Source organism: Bos indicus, chromosome 23, assembly GCF_029378745.1.
Source record: "Bos indicus isolate NIAB-ARS_2022 breed Sahiwal x Tharparkar chromosome 23, NIAB-ARS_B.indTharparkar_mat_pri_1.0, whole genome shotgun sequence".
In the NCBI taxonomy this organism is placed as follows: Eukaryota; Metazoa; Chordata; class Mammalia; order Artiodactyla; family Bovidae; genus Bos; species Bos indicus.
Window position 1 is genome coordinate 54,394,007 of NC_091782.1, and position 9,324 is coordinate 54,403,330.

Here is a 9,324-nt window from a genome sequence, read left to right on the forward strand (position 1 = left end):
AAAGGAGGGGCGCGTGGGCCCAGGGCATCAGAGAGGAGCTGAATGCAGATGCTGCTGCCCAGCCAAGCCTGTCCTCCCCCTTCCTTCCCACAGACACGGGTCCTGAGCATGCTCAGTGTGCCCCTAAGGACACTTGCAAAGTATTTCAGTAAAAGAAATGTCACTCCAATTAAAAATAAGTGACACTACCATTGAATAAGATCCATGTACATTCAGTTAGGACCATAATAGCCCAGGAATCTTTCATAATTAAAGAAAACTAGGAACACTGCTAGTTGTCACCACGAACGTTCACAGGACTGTTTAACTGGCATTCAGCTTCCTCGGAGAGTCGTGGTAGGAAGGACAGGTAGCTAATGGCATTTGACTTTGTCATCCTTGAAAAAAGGTCACTTAAGACACAAGCTTGCTTACAACTGCTAAAACTTTCATAGGAACATTGCCCAGGAGCCACTGAGATTATATAATCACCTTTAAAAATTTTGTGATCTGTTAAAATTAGTTATAACTGTGAGTTCTAAGAAAAGATGGCTGATTTCAAAAGTAATCTTGATAAAGGAAGGCCAGAATTAATAAAGAAAAATATCGATTAATTTTGCAAAAAAAAAATGTTTTAAGCTTTTACTTAAAAAATACACAAAGCCAAAAGATAAACAATATACTGGGGAGGTTTTGCAGCACACGTAGGTCACAGGCTTCTTTCTGTACTGTGCAAAGTGCTGTTATAGCAGTAAAAAAAAAAAAAAGTGAATAGTTCTACAGAAAAATAGTATATCAACAGCCAGTTCATAATAATAAAAATGTATACAGCAACCAAACATGGGAGAGATTTCTCAATTACACACATAATTAAAGACATAAATCAAAACAACAATGCAATATAAATGGTCACCTGTGTCAACAATGACACCAAATAAAGTTTGATAAAGTCCAGTTTTGGTGAGGGTTACCCAGAAGTTTCCTGCAGTGCTGCTGGGAGAGTAAATTGTTATGATAATTTTGGTGGACAATTCCTGCCAAATTTAAAAAGCAATGTTCTTTTCAAGGCAAATCCATATACCACATGGATATGTATTTTTAGGTAAATATTATCTATCTATCTATGTCTCTATCTGTAGATATCTATGTCTAAGACTGTTTATTGCAGCACTATTTGTAAGGCTGAAAAAAAGAAGGGGAAGAAGAAATCTCCTATTTCTTAAAATAGAAGATTAGATAAATTGCTGCATATGTATACCATGGAGTATTTTGCAGCTATTAAACAGAATGATGATTGCAGCCATGAAATTAAAAGACGCTTACTCCTTGGAAGGAAAGTTATGACCAACCTAGATAGCATATTCAAAGGCAGAGACATTACTTTGCCAACAAAGGTCTGTCTAGTCAAGGCTATGGTTTCTCCAGTAGTCATGTATGGATGTGAGAGTTGGACTGTGAAGAAGGCTGAGCGCTGAAGAATTGATGCTTTTGAACTGTGGTGTTGGGGAAGACGCTTGAGAGTCCCTTGGACTGCAAGGAGATCCAACCAGTCCATTCTGAAGGAGATCAGCCCTGGGATTTCTTTGGAAGGAATGATGCTAAAGCTGAAACTCCAGTACTTTGGCCACCTCATGCGAAGAGTTGACTCACTGGAAAAGACTCTGATGCTGGGAGGGATTGGGGGCAGGAGGAGAAGGGGACGACAGAGGATGAGATGGCTGGATGGCATCACCGACTCGATGGACGTGAGTCTGAGTGAACTCCGGGAGTTGGTGATGGACAGGGAGGCCTGGCATGCTGTGATTCATGGGGTCGCAAAGAGTCAGACACGACTGAGTGACTGAACTGAACTGAACTGAACTGAAACAGAATGAGGTAGATCTAAATATGACCATATGGAAAATTCTGCAAATCATATCATTAAGTGAAAAAGCAGGATTCAGAACCATATATATGTGTGTGGACATATTTACTGTGTGTGTATATGTACGTACATATATATGTGTACACTTATAATGATTTCATTTGGGTATAAGTTTGACGGACGCATATCATCTTTGAATACTGGAAATCTGTTAAAGCAGGCAGGGTCTAGAGTAAATGGAGTTTGTTCTGGGGTCCAAGATGCCTTCCCCTGAGTTAGCACTAAACACAAAGTTATCTTGTCAGCTCAGAACTCCAGGAGGTCGCTGGCTGGGAGGGGGTCCTGTTGGGCTGTGAGAGTCCCCCTGTTTCCGGGGACGGGAATTGGAAGCACACATTGTATGATTTATAGGGTCAGCCTCTCATAAGGCACCAGTTCGAGGGTTTCATTTTGACCTAGGGGAGTGTCTAAACCTGACCGATGAGTGAGGCCGAACCACATACACCCAGGTGAGTTTCACTTCAAAACCATTGAAACTGGTTTGGACCCACCCGGCACCAGGAATGTAAGACTAGGTCCGCATACCACCTCTCACTGCCTTGCTGAGCCTCTCTTCTTTTAGACATTGTGGGAAGGGATGTGATTGGGTACCTTTGTCCTTTGGTTTCTGGAGAACAACTTCTAGTGTGCATCTTCTGTCTTGCTCTTCTTCCAGCACAAGTATCATGGAAGGGTTGTCAGTCTTCCCAGGGCATGGCTGCTGAGATTCCGCCAACACTGCCCAAGAATTGAGGGGGGACTTCAGCAAGCACATCACACACTGAGGGCTTGGGAGAAATCTCTCCTTTAAAAAATATTAAATTTGCAGAAATTTATTATTTAATTCTGTTCTGTGTCCTTGTCAGTCTCCATGGAAAGTGCTTATCTTCACTCTGAAAGGCAAGGAACATTCTCTCCTGTGAGCAAATCAGGTGAATGAATGAATGGGAAATCGCTCTGTCGTGTCCAACTCTTTGTGACCCCATGGACCGTAGCCTACCAGGTTCCTCTGTCCATGGGATTTTCCAGGCAAGAGGACTGGAGTGGGCTTCCATCTCTTCTCCAAATCAGGAATAACCCTAAAAGCTGTGATGCAAGTCGCTTCCACATGGAAAATGGATTGTCTTTGTTTTATATTGACTCAGAATTTTTAAAATGATATTTTATTTATTTGACATAAAAGTTTGCTTGCTTCAAAATGTTTGAAAACTGTCAAGCCATAGTTAAGTCATGATGATATGTTTAGTTGTAATCTAAATCCAGTATACAAAATTTCTACAAGCTAGGACCTTGCTTTTTTGGTTTTGTTTAAATATTTATCTCGTTTCCTTCTGTCCCCTTCCCACCACGGCTTGCTTGCTTGCTCCCTTTTTCCTTCCTGCTTCCCTCCTTCCTTTAGTCACACCCTTGCTGCCTTTCTGTTGTCTGAGGACACATTCTATATCTGCTCCAAGTCAAAGGACCCCCAGTCACTCACACCGTCTTCCTTCCGAAAATGACCCAGCTATGCTTACGGAACACATAACCGCTCCAGGGAACGTCTTAGTTAAAGTGTAGCAGATTACCCCTTTGCCAGGGGCTGGTGTAAGAGAGAATATGTGATCCAGAATTCACCAGTGACTCACAATAAACTGTGGAAAATTCTGAAAGAGATGGGAATATCCGACTACCCAACCTGCCTTTTGAGAAACCTGTATGCAGGTCAGGAAGCAACAATTAGAACTGGACATGGAACAACAGACTGGTTCCAAATAGGAAAAGGAGTACGTCAAGGCTGTATATTGTCACCCTGCTTATTTAACTTATATGCAGAGTGCATCATGAGAAACGCTGGGCTGGAAGAAGCACAAGCTGGAATCAAGATTGCCAGGAGAAATATCAATAACCTCAGATATGCAGATGACACCACCCTTATGGCAGAAAGTGAAGAGGAACTAAAAAGCCTCTTGATGAAAGTGAAAGAGAGTGAAAAAGTTGGCTTAAAGCTCAGCATTCAGAAAACTAAGATCATGGGATCTGGTCCCATCACTTCATGGGAAATAGATGGGGAAACAGTGGAAACAGTGTCAGACTTTATTTTGGGGGGCTCCAAAATCACTGCAGATGGTGACTGCAGCCATGAAATTAAAAGACACTTACTCCTTGGAAGGAAAGTTATGACCAACCTAGATAGCATATTCAAAAGCAGAGACATTACTTTGCCAACAAAGGTCTGTCTCGTCAAGGCTATGGTTTTTCCAGTAGTCATGTATGGATGTGAGAGTTGGACTGTGAAGAAGGCTGAGTGCCAAAGAATTGATGCTTTTGAACTGTGGTGTTGGAGAAGACTCTTGAGAGTCCCTTGGACTGCAAGGAGATCCAACCAGTCCATTCTGAAGGAGATCAGCCCTGGGATTTCTTTGGAAGGAATGATGCTAAAGCTGCAAGTCCAGTACTTTGGCCACCTCATTCGAAGAGTTGACTCATTGGAAAAGACCCTGATGCTGGGAGGGATTGGGGGCAGGAGGAAAAGGGGACGACAGAGGATGAGATGGCTGGATGGCATCACCGACTCGATGGACGTGAGTCTGAGTGAACTCCGGGAGTTGGTGATGGACAGGGAGGCCTGGCATGCTGTAATTCATGGGGTCACAAAGAGTTGGACATGACTGAGCAACTGAACTGAACTGAACTGAACTGATTCACCAGTGAGATCTGTGGGCAAGTGAGCTGGGAGCTACTCAAAACAGTTTTCCTTTCTGATGGAGAGACATGGTGGAGGAAAAAGTGTTTTGTTCCTCTCCCTTGAAGGCATATGACCCCTACAACCATGGGAGGTGCTATCTTTCCATATTAAATGGTGAACACTCAGCAGAGGTGACCATGTCGGAGGACAGCAAGAGCCCATCCTCAGCAGCATCACTGTGGCTGAAGCACTTTGGACCCAGACATCTCTGGACTTAATAAGTAAACCAAGAACGTCCTTGTACTTTAAGTCAGATTTTTCTACTACTTGTAGCCAAAAAGCCACTTAATGTGTACACAGGCTTAGAAATCAAGTGGGGAACCTATTAAATTAAATAGAAAAGTAATAGTGTTAATTGTGGAGAGCTTTTGCTCCAGCAGATCGAACTATCAGCCCTGCTGGAAGGAACAAGGGAGGGACTTTCCGGGGAGGGGGTGGGGGCAGGAGCAGGGGCATGAGGTGAAGGATGAAGGGAGCATGAGAAGTAGCCCAGTGGGAGGTAGGGGGACCCGGTGTCCTGGAGGAGGGAGGAAGGAGCAGGGAAGGAGGAGGCACAGGTATGAAGGACTCTGTGCGCCCTTGAGGCAGATGTGGTTTATCCTCTGGATGATGATGGACACGTACATGTACATGTATGTGAACACTCAGACATGTAGATACACACACTCCTGCCTAATAAAGCCTCCAACTTGCCTTTGTCCAGCTTCCTGGGAAGACCCCCAAATCCTTGGAACCTCCCCACTGATTGGAGTGACTCTGCAGTTCACCATAAGCCCTGATAGTTTATGCTGACCAAGTGACTCCTGGTGGGCCCCAGGGATCCAACCTGAGTCTCCTGCATTGGCAGGGAGATTCTTTACCACTGAGCCATCAGGGAAGCCCTTAAGCACCCCTCAGTTCAGTTCAGTCGCTCAGTCATGTCCGACTCTGCGACCCCACGAATCGCAGCACACCAGGCCTCCCTGTCCATTACCAACTCCCGGAGTCCACCCAAACTCATGTCCACTGAGTTGGTGATGCCATCCAGCCATCTCATCCTCTGTCGTCCCCTTCTCCTTCTGCCCCCAGTCCCTCCCAGCATCAGGGTCTTTTCCAATGAGTCAACTCTTCGCATGAGGTGGCCAAAGTACTGGAGTTTCAGCTTCAGCATCAGTCCTTCCAATGAACACCCAGGACTGATCTCCTTTAGGATGGACTGGTTGGATCTCCTTGCAGTCCAAGGGACTCTCAAGAGTCTTCTCCAACACCACAGTTCAAAAGCATCAATTCTTTGGCGCTCAGCTTTCTTCACAGTCCAACTCTCACATCCATACATGACCACTGGAAAAACCCCTCAGCAGCATTAAATTCCCAGTGGGGTAAATGAGCTGAAAGATAGAAATCAGCACCTGGGAATCTTTCACATCACTTTCCTTAGAGAACACTCTTTTTCACCTTGACAGCCCCTCTCAGCAGGAGGGCAGGTGGTGTCCCTGCTGCAAGGCTGCAGAAGATGGGTTACGAGAGGTTGCGGGAGCACAGTGGCTGGCACAACTCTTTGCACATCGAGGGAAATCACTTGGGCATTTGGGGTGGAGGGTGAGGGATGAGCAGGACTCAGTGACCACGTGCTGAGCACCTGTGGCAGAGCCGGCTGGCCTTCAGTTAGAAGCTCTCACCTGGTAATTGTGGGATGAAATTTCTGAGCCCTATTTTACATATAAAAGAGATGAGGGTCAGTATTAAGCAACTGTGATGAGGTCACTCAAATACAAACTTGCAGGAATGAGACATTTTGTTTGCCTGACACCCATGGCAGTGGCCAGGCTTCCCGAGGGCATCCACTACCTAGCCCCTGCAGGGCTGTCCTGCAAAGAAAGTTCTAGCCCCACTCACCCTCTCTCACTGGGTCACCCCCGTGAACCCTCTCTGGTCTGGCTTTCCTCTTCTGGAATGGGATGGTGATCTTCTCTACCTCCTATGCTCACTGTAAAGGTTTAACGAATACAGTATCCACAGTGTCTAATCTGGGCCTGACACATGGCTGCCCCGCACAGCAGGTGATCAGCCTGGGTGCACACAGAAGAAAGTGCCTTTGCTTCCTGAAGACAAGGCAGACATGCTGCCTTCGGGGTCCGACTCCCAGCACCCAGTCCCAACCATGCCCCTCCCATCCAGACTGCGTAGGGGGCCTCAGGAACCTTCTAGAGCCTGCGCTTGTGGTCAAGGGGGTCATTTCCCACACTGCAGGTGGAGAGACAGATGAAGTAAGATCCAGGAAACTTAACCCTCACTGTGGAGACAGAGCAGTGTGACAAAATCATTTAAAGTTACTCGAGTTAATCCCCAAGTAAGCCTAATAAGGGCCATATGGGCTGGAAGACATCCTTCAAAATTACTTCCAGGAGAACCATCATCTCCTACAATGAATATTAACAAAGAGAGTCTATGTTTGGAGTAGGAACATAAGCTTGTTCTGGTAACTGGACATTGCGTTTGGCTGTGGAGAGGTTGTATAAAGCACCTGGGATGGAAGGACTCATCAAAGCCAAACCCCTCTTCCCCAAATTCTGAGCAAACCGACACAGAAGAAGGAGATGACTGTGTCCCTGTCACTGTTGTGCGAAGCCCAGAAGCTTCAGTTCTGACAACTGTCAATTAGGAACCAAACCGCAAGCGTGAAAGCATAAGCAACTTAATTCTAATGTGTTTTTTTATCAAAGCACTTTGTGCAGGCTTTCCACCAAAATAATCAACACCCTCACATTTATAAGAAAATGCATGGAATAGAAGGTCCTTTCAAGAGCCAGGCCAGTGAGGCTGCAGGCAGCACCCTGTTCTGCCTTTGGGTGTGAGGTGGCAGGAGCGAAGGGGACTCCCCCTGTGAAGCCTCTCGGAATTTCCACTCCCTGGACCACACAGGGACATGGGAAGTCAAATGTGTGAGCTCAGCCAGATACTAGAAAGAAAAAGACTCAGCAGAGGTTCGATTGAACATATCATCATGACATTTTCCACCATTAGTTAAAAGGAAGACCATCAACCCTTGATGCACACGGAGAGAACCTTGGAAGCACACGTCCACCTCCCAAGGCTCAAACACAACTGTCTATACTTCCACCCTCAACAGATCTATTACATTTAAAGGTTCTTAAAACTTTGCTTGTCTGCGTAAAAAGTGAGCCTGCAGGGTGGGCAGCAGTGCGAGGTTTTCAGCTTGCACGCGTCATTTGATGATTCTGTTCTGACAATTACAAAACACCGTTTCCTGTAGTTTCACCCTAACAGAAGCCAGCTATCTTTCTTTACAACCTACTTACATGTTTTTCTTTTGAGGAAAATATTGGGACAAATTAAAACAACTTTTAGGAAAGAAGCCCAAGTGGAAGTTTCATGTTTGTTAATGTGCATGTGAATTCATTCATTTTTTCTTGTTATTGTTAGTCATCTTACAAATATGGGACCACAGAGTCTTCACTTCCTTTTGTAATATAGCTCTTTCAGCTCTGGGAATTACAAACTCGACAATTTTTTTACCAGTTTCTGAAAAAATGGGTTTCCTTTCTTATCAGAAAGCATCTTCTCTCCCCAGATGCCACTCTACAAATAACTGAAATTGAGGCCTTTGATGCAGTGGGTAGAAAAGCTAGCGGCCGACCCAGCGGCACACTGTCAGTTGTTCCTTAATCCCTCAGTTGAGCAACTCAGTTCCCAAAGGCAGGATACTGTGTGCTCTGACTTCACCAGAGCTGTCCTTTGAGGAAGCCTGGAGATGGAGGCATTCTAAGGACCCTGCTGGAGGGCGCCAGCCGCTTCTTTGTGTCTTTGGCAACTCTGTTAAATTGTTTTAGAAGTTTCTAATCTCCTTTCTCAGGAAAGATTGGTCCTTGCTTCACGTTTCTCGTGGCTCTTGTCAAGGTGAGCCCCTTGGGTGTGCTTCTAGGAGTGCCCGCTCTTCCTCCTGTGTGTCACCGCACCGCCCTGACCACTCAGCTGCAAGGTCACACGGAGCTACGTGGGGCCACGGAGGCGCTGACGCGAACCTGGGCGCCTCGCTAGCACCCTCCAGTAGAAACGCCACCTCAGAAGGCAGAGCCAGGAAGCGCACCTCGTTCACGTGGGAAAGACGCGAGCACAGTGCTCTGCTCAGAGGGAAAGCAGGAGGCTCCGTGAATGGAAATGAGCCACGTGTTTCTCCAGCGGGATTCCCAGACATCTTCAAGCTAGCCTAGTACTAATCTTTCGTGGCTTTGATTGCGGAGCCGAGAAGCCAGCCCCCATGTGAGAAAGGAGGCAGTCTCCTCTCGCCTGTTTCTTCGGCACCGCTGTGCCTAAGGTGTTCAAGGCCAACAGCATCTGTTGGGTGGGAAGGTGGTGGAGGCCGTGGCAGAGCCAGGCTGGCGGACACTTTGCCGATTCAAGCTGACTAGGGAGCAGCAGCGTGAGATCACGTTTCTCAGAAACTGGAATGAGGCTGTAAACGTGCAGTGTTCTCTCCACTATTCTGGTCCAAATTAAATCACATTAAAGGCATGTATGTCTTTATATGTTAAAATTCTCAGGTGTGACAGTGCTGCTGTCGTCATGTTGGAGAATGTCCTTGTTCTCAGAGAGGACAAACAGAAGTCTTCAGGGGTGAAGTGATCTGATTTGTGCAACTCACTTCCAAATGGTTTGTCAGAGAAAGAGATGGAGAACCCAAATATGGCAAGCTGTTAACAATCGGTCGGTCCAGGGT